The sequence below is a fragment of the Phyllostomus hastatus genome, unplaced genomic scaffold (assembly GCF_019186645.2).
Source record: "Phyllostomus hastatus isolate PE091 unplaced genomic scaffold, TTU_PhHast_1.1 phas_scaffold_555, whole genome shotgun sequence".
In the NCBI taxonomy this organism is placed as follows: Eukaryota; Metazoa; Chordata; class Mammalia; order Chiroptera; family Phyllostomidae; genus Phyllostomus; species Phyllostomus hastatus.
This window is the reverse complement of record NW_025334036.1, coordinates 9,580,720-9,600,063: the sequence shown is the minus strand read 5'-3', so window position 1 is coordinate 9,600,063 and position 19,344 is coordinate 9,580,720. Positions and strand designations below refer to the sequence as shown.

The 19,344-nt window shown below is 58.5% G+C and overlaps 1 protein-coding gene across 2 annotated transcripts in view; it reads left to right on the top strand.

Moving 5' to 3' along the window:
* The window catches only part of IGF1R (insulin like growth factor 1 receptor), a 223,772-nt gene that overhangs the window by 23,509 nt on the left and 180,919 nt on the right, over positions 1–19,344 (top strand). The gene's annotated exons all lie outside the window — the stretch shown is intronic.

Genomic DNA, 19,344 nt, shown 5'->3' with positions numbered 1-19,344 from the left:
TACAGGAGGCCAAGGAGAGGGCTCAGAGAGCTCTGAGAGCTGACTCAATGGTCGGTCGTGTATGGGTGGCGGAGTTACACCGTCACCGGTTTGAGCTCCTGAGAGATGACACGCCTCTCTGACGAACATGCACCTTTAATCGGGGACGCAGTTGCCTGCCACCTTATCCCGTGACTATTGTTGCATTTATTGCTTTCTTCAAATTCTAACAGTAACAAATGGTTCTTAGGGGAAAATTAGAGAATATCATTAGGAGGAAAGTAAAATGAAAATCATCTTTAGCCCTGGCTGGTGTGGCTCAGTGGATTGAGTGCTGGCATGTGAACTCAAAGGTCGCGGGTTCGATTCCCAGTCAGGGCACGGGCCTGGGTTGCAGGTTGGGTCCCTCGTGTATGGAAGGCAACCAAGGCATCCAATCGATGTTTCTCTCTCATATCGATGTTGCTTTTCCTCTCTTTCTCCCTCCTCTCTAAAAATAAATAAAGTCTTAAAAAAAATCCTCTTTATCCAGTTGAGAAGCAGCCATTGTAGATATTTTGTTGTCATTTCCTGAGGTCTTTTTTGGTGGGTGACTGTTTAGTTCCTAATGAATTTGGCTGGCTGGCTAATGTTGCATTTAGAATTTTTCATCTCTAAATTTAAGTGAGATACTCTGGTGGTTCTCTCTCTCTATATGCTATCTTTTCCAGATTTCGCCATCAGGTTTATGCTTGTTTTGTAAAATGAATTAACCACTTTCCTTTTTGCATTCTCACAGTTTCTATAGTGCGGCAATGTCCTGTCCTTTGAAGTTTTGGAAAAAAAAAACAAAACTCCCTTGTTAAACAGTTGAGGCTGATGCTTTTAAACATGGATTGTTCTGTGACCATGTAAAAAAAAATTCTTCCCGGGGTACCGCCCGGGTTTCTGGTGCTTTCTGAATCAGCTTTGGTAGGTTAACAATTTCCAACAAATCAACGTCATCACGTTAAAAAAAATTATAGCTCCGTTGTCTGTTGTGTTTTCTCGATGGTGTTATGTCCTCAGTATCTGTTTCCTCATTTCTATTTTTAGTCCCCTTTCCCTTTTATTCTTGACGAGACCTGCCAGAGCTCTCTTTGTTTCGCGCTTGCCTCTCTCCCTCCCCTGAAAGAACCAGAATTCATTTCTTCCTTCTGTCATTTTCCCTGGCGCTTGGCTCACGTTGGGATTCTGTTTCCTTACACGTTGGCTTTGCTCACAGACCCGGAGCTCCTCCAGGGCAGGGGCTGGGCCGCTGGTCTGCCTGCACCGCACCTGTCTCCCTGGCCCGGGACGCACACTCCCCCGTTTCCCTCTCGCTCCCCTGCCTGTGCCCTCGCACCCGCCACCCGCCGGTGCTGCAGTGAGAGGGAGGTTTCCGTCCACTGCGGGCTGCGCCGTGGCCGTTGCATTGACCTCGGGGGCTTCATGGAGAGGAAGACGCTCATGTATCTGGGTTCGTCATGGAGGGTAGGCACCCCTGGATAAACCTCCAGGTCGAGGTCCTGCGGAATTTGCTAGGTATTTGGGGAACCCTGGAAGGCAGCTTGAATAGCCTCGGAGGGGGGGTTGTTGGCCGCAGAGGGGGAGGCAGGTTTGGGGCAGCGTCTTCCTGGGTGGCGTTGCACGTGAGGGATGGCTTGCAGCCTCTCAGGGCTCCCGCCCCCGCCCCCGGGCGTTCCCTGGTGCTGCTGTGACGTGCCCTTCACCTCCACGGCAAGTCTCGCCCCACGTATTGGTAAAGGTCAGTCTGGCTCAGTGTGGTTCAGCAATTCTGCTTACGGCTCTGCTGTAGGCCCACACCTTACCAAGCCAGTGCTTGAATTTAGGGCCCTTCTCTGCGCCATCAGAATTCTCGCGTGCTGTCTGTGGCCACCAGGGGCTTGTCCTCACTCCGCATGGGTGGGGTAAGGGAGGAACCACGCCACGATTTCTGTTGCATCGTGAAACATCGGCTTAGCACTTTGATGGTGTCGTTGTGTCCTTTCTCTCGAGCCTGGTGATTCTGCAGAGTGTGGAGGGTGACTATGAGGGAGGTCGCTGCCCTTGAGGGGGTCTTCAGGGCCGGGGTCCATCGGTGGCGGGGGTGATGGTGGAGCAGCAGCTCGGGCGTGGGAGCAGGCTGCAGGCTGGAGACCTGCAGGGGCCTGCCACCGTCCTCGGGCCTCAAAGAGTGCTCAACGGGGGTCTGGTTCCATGGGACTTTGGGTGACTCCCACCTCACAAGTAATACCAAGACTCTCTCCTCCGCAGAGGTGGTCTGCGTTGCTTCCAGAAGGGGCTGGGAACATTCCAGAAGAGTGACCACCTCCCTTAGCATTTTCCAAAGGACCAGCCTTCTCATTGCAAAACCATTATCTGTGCTCTTGTTTGTTTGTTTGTTTGTTTGTTTTTTAAAGATTTTATTTATCTTTAGAGAGGGAAGGAGAGAGAGAGAGAGAGAGAGAAACATCAATGCGCGGTTGCTGGGGGTCATGGCCTGCAACCCAGGCATGTGCCCTGACTGGGAATCGAACCTGCAACACTTTGGTTCGCAGCCCGTGCTCAATCCACTGAGCTACGCCAGCCAGGGCTTTGTTTTGTTTTGTTTTGTTTTGTTTTTAATGGGGAAAAGTGTCAAGTGTCATTACAAGAGGAGTCTTTTCCTTTAAGTAGTTGAATCAGGAATGTTGGAGGTCTAACCGAAGGTCTTGTCTTCAGTTTTACATTGTCCTTTGGGACATAGGAACTAACCCCTTTCTCTGGGTCGCTTTTTAAATTTATATGTAATGTCTCGTGTGGGTCTCCCACGCAGTAAGTGGTTGTAGCGCTTGACTGCGCTTGCCGCGCATTGTCCGCAGGGCAGGCTCCTCTCCCCAGAGTCGATTAACCCTCACGTCAGCGGCCTCTTTACCTACCAGCATATGTCTGGTGTGTCCCCCCCAGGGTCTCCCCCATCACACGGTCGGTGCTGGGGCGACTGGTTTGTCCCTGTCTCCCGCCATCGTGACTAGGGGTCCTTTAAGAATGGGACACAGGCCCTTTGGTTCCCCGGGGTCTGCCAGAGTGCCCGGCACACAGAGGCGTCCGTTCGAACAGGTGGCCCTGGGCTGCCGCGGCTGGTAGAGCCGGTCTCCGTAGCTGGGGTGTGTGACTTGGAAAATGCCTCTTCAGGGACCCGCCCCGCCGCGATTCCTCCAGCGATCCGGCTGTTTATTTTAGGATTGGAGAAGTCAAGTGCTCCGTTCGGCCGACCAAGTCTCTCACGGGCTGGTGCCGTCCACTTCTGCTGGCTGGCCTCCCTCGCCCCGGATTTGGGGGCTCTTCCCGCTCTGAGGCAAGGGAGGTCCCCACCCCCACGCCCCCGTCTGCGGCAGGCAGAGGGATGTAGGTCTAACAGGGTACCACGTGCTCACAGCCTCTGGTGTCCGAGAGGCGAGGTGACTTGGCTCAGTCTGCCACACAGCCGTTCTGTTTGTTGAGGACACCGTGGCCCGTGGGAGCTTTTAGGGACATTAGAGACATTGGGACCGCCGTGAAGTGGGCACCCTCTCACAGAAGTGCCTCTGACAAGCCAGCCTCCTGAGCACATCCCGTCGGCCACAGTTGGGTGGCCAGGGTTACTGCTGAAAGTTTTCTGGTGCATTTTTGTTGTTGTTGTTGTTGTTTTGTTTTCAAGTAGGTTTTTAAACACCAAGCCTAGCATGGAGGCATGGGCATTTGGAAATCTGGACAGAATTCCCCGTGCCTGTTGCTCTCTTCCTTCTGGTCTCTGGGACGCGGAGACAGCTGTTGATGGGACTGCTTGTTCAAACTACCGGGAGGTGCCCCGTCCCGTGTGGCTCAGTGGGTTGGGCAGCGTCCCGAGAAGTGAAAGGTCGCTGGTTCCATTCCCGGTCGGGGCACATCCCATGCCTGAGTCACAGGTTCGGTCCCTGGTTGGGCCGCAGATGAGGGGCAACCATGGGTGTTTCTCTCTCACATCAGTGTTTCTCTCCCTCTCTCTCCCCCTGCCTTCCTATATCTCTAAAAATAAATAAGGAAAGTCCGTAAGAAATAAATACTGAGGGGTGATGAAATGCAAGTGCCCGCCTGTCCGGCCCGGGTCCCGGGATAGTCCCGGAGGCCGCCGGGGCTGCCGAGCAGCAAGTTTCTGCCGACCTGGCCGGCGAGCCGGGCCACGTGCTCAGCCCGTCCGCCCACGGCGCTGCCCGTGCCCGCGGCCAGCTGCTAAGTCACTCTGGACGTGTTGACAGCCCCAGAAAGTCACAACTTCAGGGGCGAGATCCCAGGCACGACAAGGGTATGGCGAGCGTGTCCTAGTGAGACCGACCGCTCCTGCCCGAAAGAGAAAACCTTCAAAGACACACTCAGCGCCACAAACAGCCGGCGACCGTGACCGTTTCCCGTGGTGGCTCCGGCGGCCTCCGCGATGGGCCTGAAGTCCGTTTATCACGACAGCTGGAAAAACACTCCGTGGCCATCCTTTTTTGTTGTAATAGGCTGCCGACTCTGCCTGTGTCCTACTGCAGCTCATTTCAAAAAACATTTTTTTAATGGGACGAAAGAATGGAAGTAATACCTAGACATTGAAATAGAGAAAAACAAACAAACAAACAGCCCAAACACATGTGGCCAGGGCTCTTCCCAGGTGACAGGGAGACAGCAGCCAGCTGAGCCTGGGTTTGTCCAATAATCCGCAGCACAGCCCTCGGTGGGGATCTTCCTATGGCTTCTTCTGACCGTTTTTTACAAATGTGGCTAAAGCCTATCCAGATGAGGGCAGGGGACTCCTCTTCTTTAAAGGAGCAAACTTTGGCCAAGGCGGGTGTTGCCGTTTGGAGAGGAGAAAGAACACCAGTGGCCAGAGGAGACCCCGCCTGGGTGAGGACGAGTGTGGGGTTCAGCCCCCCTGAATCTGGCCTCGGGTTCCCACCCAGCGCCAACATTTAGTGACTGACTTTGAAGGAAATTTCGTCGCATGCCCTCTGCCCCCGAGCTCCAGGGTGTTTGCGGAACCTTGAGAGGAGGCGGGTCCCGTGCTCTACGCCCTGCGTGTGGGTCTCCGTGTCCTCCAAACGTGAGCTCTCTCCCGCATGCGCTTTTCCCGGCTTCGAGTCCGCCCTTCCACTCTGCCCGTCGTCGGGTGCCGTTTACCGTAATTCGAAGATGGCAGATTCGTTGAAAAACTATCTCAGGCCAAGCAAGCATAATGAGGAAAGTCCGTTTTATGGGCCCAGATCGTATGCCAAAGCCGAGTGCAAACCGGTTTTAGATTATTTTCATTTATCTGTTTTCTCATCACGCCATCCGATGTGCGCCGAGGATCAGATTTCCCTGGCTGGCCCATCTGATGCTGGTTTCCAGCCTCTCAGGATCCCACTGAACTTTTCAGTGGGCTTTGAAGAAGAGCGAGGCTGCGTTTGAATGCGTGTGAACAGCATCCCGATTTCCAGGGAGGGGAGGGAGCTGTTTGTTGGTTGGGGGCCCAGGAGCCTAGCAGTGGTGTATTGCAGTGGTGTATTGCGTTGTTTAGATGCCCCCCAACCCAGGGATTGCCTCCCCCGCCCCCCACCAAACCCCAGGTCCTTGCTGGGGCTGAAACTTATAATAAGAGCACTTCCTGTTTGGGCTGGCTAGCCCTGGGGGCTAAAGCTCCGCTGGGTGTCCATCCACAGCTCACTGCCCTCCTGCTCTGCCCCTGATACCCTCCGGGACATCCGTCCTCTGACCGGCTCTATCTGCCCCAGCTTCTTCCCTGGGCCTCCCAGAGCCGCCCGGCGGGCTCAGACCATGTCTGTGTTTGCCAGTGGTCTGCCCAGGGTCTCTCCAAAACTGTCTTTGGAAGCCAGGCCCTGTGTGGTGCCCCCAGACGACCTTGGCAGAGGGGCAGAGGGCAGGGTTTGGGGGTTGCGAGCTCCTGCCCCGGCCCACATTCCCTGTGCCCAGTCACGTGCTTCTCTCCCTCCTGCCGGCCTCTCCGAACGTCGCCGGGGCATGTCGCCCTGCTGTGGGCGTCCCACTGGGTGGCCCTGGCACACTTGGGAATAGCGCTGTAACCCGTTTGGGGGTGGCACAAGGGTAATCACCTCTGTGGGATGCGCCTTCTAGGGACACTCCTGCATGACAGTAGGCCTCTTGTTTCTACCCTGCCGCTGGCTAGTGGGGAACCGTGGGGAAGTCGCCGACGTTCTCCAGACCTCAGTTCCTCGTCTGGAAAATGGCATTACAGGCGCTTCAGTGATCGGGGACTCGGGAGGCCAGAGATGGGTTCTCAGGACCCCCCTCGATGTTGTATATGAACTGTTTATAAGTGTGTGTATGTGTATATATACATTTTTTTTTGAGAGATGGCCCAGCTCCCTCAGACCCTCTGAAAGACCCAGGACCTCAGAGAGAAGCCCAGAGTCACCTCAGAAACTCTGTTCCCTCCACCCTCCGCACAGTGGGCCGCTGACTGGCTGGGCTAGTGTCCCCGTGCAGTAAGCAGAACCTCAGCCAGTGCTCGCGAAATTAAATTGCTCCGAGAAAAAAAAAATCAATGTTAGTGAAATTAAGTCACTTGCTCTTAAAAAGCGACATGGAATAGCAGTTTTTCATCTTCACTGAGCTACTTCCTCCCTCTGGATGCTGTACGTCTCTCTGTCTGTTTGCTGTGTCCCCTTCAAGGGGAAGCAGCTCCGGACAGTGGCAGCGGGCTCTTAGGTGTCCCAGCCGGGGCCCCGGGGTGGGCTGGTCGGCAAGGATTAGGTGTGAGTAGACCCAGTGTTGAGTGGCCTGACACTTTGTTTGCTGCAGGAAGAGGCCGTGCGTACTCGAACGGGACTCAGAAGGCACGTTTGGGTCTCAGCACCCTTGGCCGCCAGGACAGGGGTCGGTTACCGCCACGTTCCGGTTGCTCAGCTGGGGTGGCCCAGGGGAGAGCAGCGTGCCTGTCACCGGGGGACCCCGTCTGGTAGACTCTCGACCAGCAGCGTGGCCCCGGTGTGAGGGGACAGGGGGTGGGGGGGTCACCTCCAAGGGGGCGCCTGCCTCGCTTTCTCCTCCCACCGCCCATGACCTGTCTACACTGTGGGCTCTGGGGTCTGGGGTCAGAGGCAGCGCTAGAACTAAAATGTTTGGGTCGACTTTTGGGGGATGTGGTTTGGGGCCAAAGAGATGGGACAAGTAAGGAGCGAACTGTGAGGAGGTACTGTCATGTTGAGGATGATTACTATAAGAAAAAAAAAAAGACAAGCTTCTGGTCGAAGACTGAGACGGAAGGTGGGGAGCGTACACGCCCAGCCCCCACTTCCCTGTTTCTCCTCGGCCCCCCCGCCCCCTCCCAAAGGTGGGCTCTGCAGACTCACCGTGCAGAGCCAGCGAGCCCTGTCCTGGGCGTTCGTGCAATTTGTGTTTTTGGTTTTTTTTTTTAATGGAACGCATCTTGCATATCTTCCTTTAGCAGGGGGCCCTACTTTGCTTTTAGAATGCTCTTGCATGTACAAGTAACATGTGAATGTAGCACCTTGTAAGAATTAAAATAGCGCAGAAGGACCGAGTCGAGGACGGCTTTTCCTCTCCTCTCCCCGAATCCACTCCCCGGCCCCCCTGAAGGGAACCCCCGCTCACAACTCAGCAGGATCCAGGCGTTTTCTCTGGTGTGTCTATACACCTGTCCCCAGGAGAGGACGGGAAGCAACCGCAGAGCATTGTGGGTAGGTTTCTTAAAACCCTAAACAGGACTCCTGTTGTTCTGAGTGTCCCTCCTTATTTTTAAATACTCACTTTTCTATCAGAATAGCTTGGGGTTTACAGAAAATTTCCTGTGGCAGTACAGAGTTCCTGGAGATCCCGTCATGACTCCCCCTACTCCGCCGGGGGACCTGGCCGCTTCTTTAAAAGATGGACATTTAGGTTCTTTCCTGGTCTGTGGTTGTATAAATAAGATGCTAGGAAGCATGTTCGCGTGTATCTATCTGCCCTGCTTCCATGAGGGCTGGGCGACCCCTCACCCCTCACTCCTAGAACAGGAGTCACTGGGCCGAAGGTGGCGGGCGTCAGAAGTTTGGGGTCTGTGTTGACCTCTGAAATAGCCACGGACGTATTCCCCGCCCCCCAACCCCGAGAAGGCGAATCCCTGTTGCCGGTGTCCTCACTGAAGCTTGCTGTCAGGAGATTTGTGGCTTCTTGCCCACGCAGTAGATTAAAGATATGCTCACTTTCATGTCTCTCATCGTGGGAAGTGTGCTCTCGGTGTCCTGGGAACCTTCATGGGACGTGACCCCGAGGTCTCGGCTCCCGTAAGGTTGGGTAAATGTCAATTTGGTACCAAGCATTGATTAAAAAAAAAAATAGGGCACTACCCACAAGGACTCAGAGCCTTTGTCCAGGAACTCGCTGCCCCTCAGCGGCTCCCTAACCGTGTGTGTGTGTGGGGGGTGTTAGCGGGGTGGGGGGCAGTTGGGGAAGAGAGAAGTACATCTTGCTGAGAGACTCTGGGGCTCCGAGGGGGCACACAGGCCGGGGCGGCTGAGCTGGGTTACAGGTCTCGGTCCCTCGTCTCCAGGGTCCTCATGTTTAGCTAAACCTCTGACCCTCATTGCTTCGTCCCAGGTTCCCTTGGCCCAAGGGATTGACCTGGAGACCCCGAGGGAAGGGCTGGGGACCACCGGTGTTACATCGCCCCAGGGCTGGGTGGACCAGGAGCCCCCTTCTCCCGCCCCCAGCCTCGCCGGCCAGTCCCAGGCAAACACTCTTTCTTACAACCCCTGATGGCCACCCACCGGCAGTGCCGTGCCCGGGACACCCGTGAGCCTCAGAGGCTGGGTGTCCGGGACGAGCGAAGCCGAAGGCAGCAGGCCCAGGGGTGGCACTGGCCGCGGGCAGGTGTGCGCTGCCCCTGCCTGTGACTGGCACCCCTGCATGTGGGGCCAGGATGTACCGCCCCATTGCGGGGAGTCGAGGCTTCAGCTTAGAATCCTTTTTCTGCCCTGCAGACTGACTTTGTTTGAACGCCATCCTTCGATCTGGGTCCCGTGTGGGTCCTCGGGAAGTCCCGCCCCCGCTGCAGAGCGGGCACGTGCGGCAGGGGGGTCTGTGGTGCTCACCCTCCCTGCAAGTAGCGTGGAGCTGAAGAGCAACACGAGGAGGGCAAGGCGTGTGCGGGCTGCATGCAGGCGGGCGTGCGATGTCACAGAGACCCAGGGAGAGCGGCGCGGCAGGGGCCGCATGGACTCGGAGTCCCACGTGTGCCCCGCGGGGCTGGGCTCTGCCTCTGTCCTCGGGGGACAATGCCGCGTGAGCCCACGGAGCTCTCGTGGTTGGGTGAGATGGTCCAGTCTTCACCCTTCCCCGTGGCTGCTGGGCGGATGCAAGAATCCGAGGTCCTGCAGTGGAGCCGTGGCAACGGTCCATGGAGCGTGGGGGCAGAAACAGTGGCGGTCCCCCCTCCCGCCCCCGGCAGTGTTTCAGCCCTTTTGCATGTGGGTGCAGACACCTGGGAGGTTCTCCACAGCCTTCCTTCCTTGTCTTCCTGCGAGGGGTCAGGGCTGAGGGGTTGACAGAGGTGTCTCCTGTGGAGCCTTATAAACAGGCGCCCGGGACGGTCAGGTGGCCTCAGGGGCCCTCTTCCTGTCCTCCGCGCCTGGCTGCAGCTTCCTTGCCACCTCGAGGGAGTCCCTGCCCCAGAACCGCGTGAGGCCATCAAGGTTGGCACCCCAGCTCTGCCCCCTGGCGTCACCCCTCACGGGCCAGCCGGTCATTCTGGGCCTCAGTTACCTCGGCATAAAACAGGGGGCACTGCCCCGCAGAGCCGCCAGTGGCCGGTGAAGGCAGGCTTCACAATCTCCAGAGTGCACAGCTGCCCAGAAGTCTCCCGCCCCTCTTCCGGCAGCCCAGTGTGACTTCAGAGCAGGCCTACTACGTGCTCTCACTCGGCCCCCAGTTCCTCCACCTGGGGTTGGTCCGAGTTCCAGGTTCCTCTCCCCCACCAGGGTCCCGTGGAGTCCCACCCGCCCTCCTCCCCGGGGACTGCTTCCTGCAGCCACTCCTCAGGAGGTGGATTCCAGGTCCCCGGCTGTCTCTGGGAAGCTGTCCCATTCCCTCTGTCTTTCAAAGCGCGGACACAAACCCAGTTTTCGGGGGGAAGGGGGACCGGGGGGCCGGCTCTCCTCTGGCCCCCTACTCTACTGAGTCTCCCCGAGCACGGCCTAAGACCACCTGAGGTGGGTTTTTTTTTTTTTTGGCAGTCACAACACCCCATTATCACATTGAGAAATTATATCCAATTAAATCTCCTAAGTCTCTTTCACACCTCCTACATTTGTGCATTTCTTTTTTTGCACCCAAGTGTCCAAACACATAATTTCCTCCCGATTGCAATTCCAATCTGTTGATCTTTTTAGCTCTTGCCTCTGTCAGGCAGCGCCTCTGCCATCGCTCCTGGAAACCTGTCCTCCCGGAATTAGACGAACGTTTCATTTCTGCCACCGCTCGAGGGATCGATCGCGGGACGAGGCGTCGGGGCTGAGGGAGGGCCCCGTGGCCGTCCACGCGAGACTGTCCCCAGGCCGTGCCCTCGTTGTCACCTCTTTGGAGGGCGAGCCGCGGGCACACCAGGCAGTTCAAACGGGGTTCGCGCTGCCTCACCTCGTCCGCAAGGGTGGGAGAGATGCTAGCGAGGCCGCCGAGACAAAACCCAGTGCCCCTGCCACCCAACCACTTTAAAAAAAATCTTCACTCCAAGAAAAAAGAACCCGAAACTCTCATCCTGGTGGTTGACGATGGTTTACGGTACACGCGTATCCGTGAGCTGTGGCTGTGCCCGGAGGCATTGCTTTTGTTTTGTTCCTGCTTCCGCTTGGCCCGACTGCCAGAGGGCGGCGAGGGCGGGTGGAACCAGGTGGCCGGCCTGGGTGTCGGGCTGGTGTCAGGAGGGGAGCAGGACGGAGCTGCTGGGGGGACAGGGGGGCCGGCTGACCCTTTGGGGCACCGAGGCCCAGGAGGGCCGTCCGGGGGCTGGCGGTGGGTGCTTCTGGGGCATGCCCGAGGAATCTCAGATGCAGAGCGTCCCGCGTCTCGGTGAAAACCGCACGCGGCGTGCCTCTGTGAACGAGGCAGGGACGTCGTCGGTCCCCAGGTGCGGGGATAGTAAGCACAGTGTGGGAAATACAGCCCTCCTGCGGGGGCGGTGGTGGATGGTGCTGGAGGTGGGAGATGCAGAGGCCTTTGCAGGAGTGAGGGCGATGGCTTCGGGGGCAGCGGGGGGTTTGGGGGACAGGCCAGGCTGGAGAGGGGTCGACCTGCCCCTGCTCCTGCTCCCGGCACCTCATTTCCAAGGTGAGGGCCGCGTGGGCACGCAGGTGTTTCTGGCCATGAGAAGCAGCCTGCGAGCACCCGAAGTCAGAGAGCCCGTGGAACGGGGTGAGGGGCCCGCCCTCGGGTCCCGGCAGCCGGTGCGGTTCAGCCGCCGTCTAGTCTGCACGGCTTGTGGGTTGTAGGTGGGGCTTCAGCTCCTGCCTGCCCCACGCAGAGGTGTGTGCGGGCACCCACCTGTCCAAACACTCACCCTCACGTGCCCGGAGCCCCTGGCCCTGGGGAGTCTGTGCGAGACTTCGGCTGGGTGGCCCGGGTTTCTGCCCTGCTTGTTGGCAGAACCAATACGCGTAGTCCTAACTGCACATCTGAATTGTGAGGCAACCGAGGCACAGAGCACTGAAGTGACCGACCTCCGGCCACGTGGTGGGTGGGCCTGAGCATCACCTGGTCCCTGAGGACGAGCCCAGTGACCCCAGCCCCCCCACCAACCTCTAGCAAAGCCCCCAGGTCAGGTAAAAAGCCTCAGCCAGTCAAGGGGCCGATCTGTTGCACCACCTCCGTGAAGACTCGCACCACGTCTGAGGGGGTAGGTGAGCGAGGTCTCTACGCCGGTCATCGGCCCGTTCAGATAACAGGCTGACCGAAAAGGGCCCCAGTCACTGAGGGCCACTGGAACGTCGCAGCACAAGGAGGTCAGGAGCGTTGGACACGAGGATGTGCACTCTCACTGGAGAGATGTAGCACGTCCCAGAAAGGGAGCCAGGGAGAGAGCACGGGGGCCGCAGGGCCAGTGTCTCTTTGGAAGGTTCGCCTGGTTCTGAGCAGAACCTCTGCAGCCACGAGAGAGGGGAAAGGGGGCGGACCGAGGGCATGGTTTCCAGGTCCGGCTGCCGCAGGCGTGCTTGGCTCGCCGTGGCGTCCACCTGCACCTCCCCCTGGGCCCGGGGCTCTGCAGCGCCCTCCGCTGGCTGGGCGCACAGATTCACCAGCTGGAGGTTGGGGTGCTGTCCACCTGCACGGCGGTGTGCCTGGGGGTGGTGGAAGGCTGTGCCCCAGAAGGTGTGGTAGTGAGGTTCCTGCAGGGCCCGTGGGGCTCTGAGTGGGTTCTGAGTGGGTGGTAGTGGGTGGGCGTAACCAAGGGAATCGACTCTCTGCATGCTCTTCATCAGAAAGGCTACCAACCCTCAGAACTGGGAGTAATTAAAAGCATAAGAGGTTCTTATAAGGTTGCTTTTAAATCGTAGAGATAGCCCTGGCCCATGTGGCTCAGTTGGTTGGGCATTGCCCCGCAAATTGAAAGGTTGTGGGTTCGATTCTTGGCCAAGGCACGTGCCTTGTGGGTTTGACCCCCCCAGTGGGGGTGCCTACAAAAGTCAGCCCATCAGTGTTTCTCTCCCTCTCCTTTTCCCTCCCTTCCCCTTAGAGAGAATACTGGACCTTTGACATCTTAAGATTAGAAAGGAATTTGGAATACTTGTCAGGGCAGGCAAAGGTGTTTTTCTGGAGACCTGGGAAGACAGTTGGAGCTGCTCTGTTGAAGCAAACACAAGCTGATTCTGCGCCCGGCTGTGGGGCTCCAGGTCCTTTGGGCGGGGGGCACCCTGGGGCTGGTGCTCTCTGATGACGTCGTTGAATTAATTCAGTGTAGTACACTTTCCATTTCTTCCACCGCCAGGCAGGCTGCAAACATCTCCATCTCTGTAAGTTCTTTGACACAGCGTATCACCCGCCATTGTGTCCACCCCCACCGGTGTTAACAGGTTCTCTGCCCTTAGGCTGTGTCTCCTGTGGGCGGGGCCTGTTTGGTCCTGGTTCCCTGAATGACAGCGGAGTTGGCTCTCGGGCGGGGCAGTGAGGAACCGTTAGCACCCCCGTTCCTCACGATCGCCTTTAGTTGATCGCCTTTAGTTACTGAGCGTGCCGGGGGGTGGGGACTGTTGTCTGTGGGTGAGATAAATGTCTGTATACAATGTAAATGTATATCTACTATGTCAACACATTCTCCTTGACTCTCGAAGATAAAAGGATTAACATGAATTGCAACTGTTTACACGTACACAGAAAATTCAACTGTAACAAATTCTGCTCCAACGGCATCAGGGTTTGTTACCATAACGTCATCTCCAGCCCCCTTGCTGAGTTTTTCCGGTTAGTTGCGCTCTGCTGAGGACGCGTGGGTGGAAGTCACGCCCCCGGTTTCTCTGAGCGGGAGGGGGCTGCGCTCAGATGACGCAGGACCAGGGTACCGGACGGCAGACTCAGCAGCCACGGGAGGGCCCGGGGCAGCTAGGGACACCCCTTCTCCACCCCATCTTCCTTCCGCTTTGCTGTGTTTCAAGCATAGTTTTTTGGGGGTTGCTTGGGGATTTTCTGGTAGAAGGAAGATCAAGTTAAGATACACAGGGACACAGGTGTTGCCTGTGCCACACTGCAGATTGGGTGGGTGGGTGGGGTGGGGTGGAAGGATTGTTTCCTAGAGGAGCGGTTCTCACGGGGTGGTGCCCAGACCAGAAGGACCACTGTCACCAGGCACTTCCTAGAAATGCAAGTTCTCAGGCCCCTGTGGTCTGTTCTAACAAGCCCTCCCAGTGGTTCTGATGCTGTGGGCTCAGGGTTCCAAGACTGTCCTTGTAGCTTCCAGGTAAAGTCGACCTCCTAAACACGACATGTTTCAGCTCTCTTTAGTGCCTGCCCTGATGTCCCTGTGCCCTTGGGGTTCCCTCAACTGCCACCAGAGAGAGTGTGCCCTTCCCTCTGCCTGTCCCAGCTCCCCTCCCACCCCCTTTCGGGGCAAGACCTTGCTCATTCTTCAGACCATCCTCAGGGCCTCTCTCCTCTGAGAAGCCTTCCTGATCTCCCTAGAGATGGGGAGTCATGGGTCCCCCCTCCCTTGCCGGGTTTGGCCAGGAAAAGGGTCAGAAGGACAATCAGTGACGTGACTCACTCCCCCTCTTTGTTGTAGATGAGTAATATTTACATTGGGGCAACTAGATGATGCATGTTTTTATTGTCATTTAATTTAATGTAGTCACATGGCCTGCAGCTTCCGACTGTGGACAGGAACACGGGAGCTCTTGCCTGACCCCGATGACGACGTAGGTAGGCTAGGTTTTAATGGCAGGCGAGGAACACAGGGTTCACAGGTGGACGTGCCCCCCGGGGGGGCAGGAGCCAGCCGGTGGCGCTCTAAGGGACTCAGCCCGAGTCATCCCACTGGTCTTTTTCCAGAGCTCTTCCGAGCACCTAGAGATGCAGCTTCTGGGGGGTGGGTCTCAGCCAGAGGCCTTGCACTCAGTCCTTGTCCCGTGCGCACTTCTGAGGGGGTTACTTTCCAAACACATATCGTTGGTTTGTGCCATGCACGGAAGCCCCCCCACCCCCAGCTGCAATCCTGCCTTCTGATGTTTTGGAAAACACCTAGGGAATTTGAGGAGCACTATTCGCCTCCGTGGGAAGGCTTCATTTACCACGGTATCTTTGGGGATGGGAATTCTACCCCCACCAACCCCTCCCCCCACCGGCCCCCGCCCACCTGCCTGGCCCACACCCCCCGAGGTAGCCCGGCTTGGGCAGCGGCCACCACCGCCTCCGCCGTCCCTTCCCTGTCCCCAGCATGGGCGGGCGGTCCTCCGGCCGTCCTGGTCCTGCCGCCCTGTTCGTTCACTGGCTGTGAGCCTGCCGTCCAGGCCCCTCCCTACCTGCCGTTGGCTCCCGGCCTTCATTTCCGTGCGCTTCGGGGCCAGCCCGAGACCCCCACCAGGACGCCCGGCCCAGAGTGCGCTGAGCTTTTCAAGGACCCGTGGAGACTTCCTCGGGAGCTGGGACAAGCCTCTCTCCCCTCGGTCCTTGCGTCCCTTCACGGCCGTAGGATACGTGTGACATTCTCTTTCCGTCTGTGGCGTGTGCCTTCTGGACACGGAGGCGTCACTCACGGGCCAGCCGGGTTGTCCCATTCCTGCTCCTGTCCCCAAACTCCCCGAAGGCCCACGCCCTCACCCCCGAAATCCAGAGCAGCTGGTGGCCGGTCCTGCCTGGCCCTCTGGGGCCGGGGCTTGTCCTCTCTTTAGGAGGAAGTGGGTCACTTCTTCCTCCTCCGCCCCCCCCCGCCCCACCCCCATGACCCTTTTCTTCTGTAAATGGGGAGGGCGTGTCCAGTGTGGAGGAGGCTTTTCCCTTGAAGAAACTGCCAGCTCTGGGGGGCGGCATGGCTTCTGTTAGCTGAGCGGGGTTGGCGCTGGTCACGGCGTGGGCCCCAGGGAAGTCGGGTTTCCCCACTGCCTGTTCCGATTGCGAGGTGGAAGTTCAGCAGACTTCCGTTACGAGTCTTCACTCGGTCTGTTGGAAATGATCGCAAACCCGTCGATGCCTGGACCTCTATAATCTGATCAAACACATCGAATGCAATAATCGATGGAGCTAAGTACTCTCCTGTAGAAACCTCTGTTCATTATCTGAGAGCAAACTGACATTTTTAATTTATACTGGGGTGGAAGGCATCTGAATTCTTACTTAGGCTGTGCAGAGGAGACGATAATAGTTTAAAAGAAAAACAAAATGTTCACAGTGAGTCTTTGACCTGAATGAAGCTAGGTGGTATTTTTTTTTTTTTTAATTTTGAGAACACTCTTGGTGCAAATATCAGATAGAGACCTTGTTCTTTTCGTTCCACCTCAGGCTGACTTCACTCGAGACTAGAAACCAGGAGCCCTGCTCTAGTAGCTCAGCTGGTTAGACTGCCGTCCCGATACCCCGAGGTTGTGGGTTCGGTCCCCAGTCAGGGCACATGCAAAAATCGATCAATGAACATATAAATAAATGGAGTTACTGCCCAGTGATCACTCAGCTCACGGAGTACCCCTCAGGTGCTGGCCCTTCAGACACGGGAGGCGCTGGGGAGACGATGAAAGAGACAAATGGGGGGGAGGGAGAGGGCGTTAGCTGGAGCGACTGTTGGCACCGGGGTGTTCGGGCACAGCTCTGACGGGGCGGAGGCATCTGAACGGCTGCAGAGACTCCTGATGAGAACGGGGCAGCAGGGGACAGTGCGGGGGGAGGAGCCCGGTGGCCAGAGTGTGCTGAGTGAGACCAGACAAGACCCTGTCCGGGCTCCGGGCTCCGGGCCCGGCACTGCTGGGTCGGCCGCGGACTGGGACACGGAGGCTGCACCCTGGGGAGGGCGTCGTCCGGGCTGGAGGTGGTGACGGTGGCTCAGGTCCGAGGCAGAGCAGTGGTGACAGACAGCTGTGTGGGGGGAAAGCCGTCCCTTCTGCACACGTGTTGACCATGCGTGTTGGTGGGCACGCCAAATGCCGTTTGAGGCTCTGGGGATGCAAGCGTGGGCCACACAGAAGGTAATGTCCTGTCCTCCTGGGGGTGGGGTGTGGCGGTGGGAGTGGTCGGAGAGGGAGAGGGCGGGAAGAGGGTGGACACGCCCTGGCACTGGGAGGGAAAGACGTGGGCGGCGGGCAGAGGCGCAGGGAGCCGAGGGGGGTGGGGTGCGGTCGAGGGAAGAGCGCCCGAGACGCCCACAGACTCGGGAGCGGCAGCCAAGAGGACTTACCGGGGTGTCGCTAACACCGACACGTGTGAGTCTGGGGGGGCTGTGGTGCCGAGACACCCGTGGGCATTCCGAAACGATCGCAGGAATATTCGCAGACACCCCCAGCCCCTCGCGTGGCTCCGAGTGCTGCGTGAGTGCGGCGGTCACACTGAGGATCTGCTCTCTTCTTTCGCTTTTACGTGTAACGTGTTGCCAGTCCCGGTCGCCGTGCCGCGCCTCAGACCCCCAGGGCTCCCTGCTCCCCGAGCCCCTGGCGCCCACCCCCCTGCCCTCTACGTCCGTGAGCTCAGCTGCTTCGGGCGTCCCGCTCCCGTGAGAGCACACAGGGCTTGCCTTTCTCCGTCCGACACTTCCGCGAGCGTGACGCCCAAGCGCGGGGCTGACGTGGTGCGAGGGGGGGAGAGGAGAACCGGGAGTGACCCTTTGATTTTTGACACGGGCTGTTTGGAGAATGGGGGTGTCACTGACCAGGATCAGAAGCTTGGAGGCGACCCAGGGGTGGGTGGGGGCGAGGGAGCAGACATCAAAGGGCGCCGTGGAGGAGGCAGACCGGTGCTCGACCTCGGGGCGCCGGGGACTTTGGGCCCTGCAGTGTGTGGGTGGCACGGGAGGCCAGGGGTCTGGGCAGGGCGGCGGGGGCCGCCGCAGGGAGGTCCGTGGAGGTGAGGCCAGTGGGCGTGTGGGACCGGACACACGTGGAGAAGGAAGAAGGGTCAGGTGCCTCCGAAAGGGACCCGTCCCCAGGATGGGGACTGCCGTTGGCCGTGGGGGCGTCCCCGGGCGCTCTGCGAGGAGCTCCTTTGCGCTGCGACCGGGGCAGAAGCCCCGTGGCAGGCAGGGGGTCGGAGGTGACCGCTTGGTGAGGATGCTGAGAGCTGGGGCCATCCCCACCCCTTGGGTCAGGGGTGTGACCTCCTACGAGTGACACGGCTTCCCCAAGTCTCTTTCCTCACCCTCCCAGGGGCGCGTGTGTCACCACGAGGTGTGAGACCTCTGTGCAGAGCCCCTCTGAGGCCGGACTGGGCGGAGGCCAATGCTGGCGCAACAGCCTCTGTCCGGCCGGCGGGCGCGCGGTCTCCGGGGCCCGCCCTCTCCCCTTCTCTTCCCTCTTGTTCTGGGGGCTCCGTTTCCTTGTCGGTAAAAGGAGGCCGTGGGACTGAGGGCGGTGTCGAGTTCTAGGTTCTCCGCCCCCGCCCGTGTCCCCCACCCACCCCCACACGCTGTCCAGGTCCCATCTACAGCTGCCACCCGAAAGGGACTCCTCATCTTTTCTCCCCCGTCCACTCCACTCCGACCCTGCCTCACACTGGCCCCCCCATGCAAGGCAGGGCCCCCCCAGGAACCCTCCAGAAGGACTCCAGCCTGGGGAGGGGCCCCGGTCCCGGAAGTCCTCATGCCCACCCGCGACCTCCATCCCTCACGCTCCAGCAAACACGTTTGCTCCACCCGTATCTGCGTCTCTGCGTCCCTTATCGGGGGATCTGCCATCCCCTGAACCCGTCTCTGGCCGCGGCGCCCAGTTTTAAATCCCCCCCCACCCCCCTCCGCCACGGAGGAGCTTCCCTGGGCGCTCGGACTCGCTCTCTACAGGGCGCTCCCGGCTGCCCCTCGTGTGTCCTGCCCAGCTCAGTTCAGTTCGCACCTGGAGCGGGCGGGGACGGCGTGCCCAGCCCCGTCTGCCCCGGTCCCCCCAGACCCCAGCTGCCGGTCACGGGCCCGAGTGCCCGGCCTTCACCGTGAACCTCCTCCGCAGGGGCCGTGCGGCTCCCCCTGCATGGTGCCTGTCGGGCGTTTCACGCACCCGTGAACTGCACCCGTCGGAGAACCTGGTTCCGTCCGAGAAGCCCTGAGGGCAGGCGTGGAGACCACGGAACCCTAGGAAAGGAGCGTAACCAAGGGCTGGTGTGTGTGTGTGTGTGTGTGTGTGTGTGTGTGTGTGTGTGTGTGCATGTGCGTGGGCGTGGGCAGAATTTAAAAAATAAAACCCAGCCTTCCATTTTACCTGGAACCTCCCCAATCTGCCTACGCCTTGGGCCGTCAGTTCCACGCCTGGGGGTTTCTCGCGAGAAAGTAGTCCTGGGTGTTACTGGTGGAGAGCGTCCCCAGGACGTGGTTTGTGATGTCGACAACCGGAGGGAAGCTAAGTGTCCAGCGGACGGGGACTGGTTAAAAAGAGAAAAGGGAAAACCTCGTGGTGCATGTTCATGGCCTGAATCACTGTTTGTTCTTTAAAAACGACGGTTTAGGAGGACATTGGTTGACGCGGTAACGTGTGAGTGGAGGAGGAGCGTTTGAAAACGGCGTACCATGGTGTGATTTCCTTGGCCTTAAGTCACTCTCAGAGCAAGGATCGCTGGTGTGGGTGGCAGAAACAGTGATCGTCTGTGGCTGTTGAGATGACGGGCGATTGCCATGATCTTTTTGCTGTCTGTGACTTAACCTTTTAACAGGAGGCCACGTGGACTAAGTGGGGATCGTATCCTTCCTCTGGGCATGCGGACGGCCTG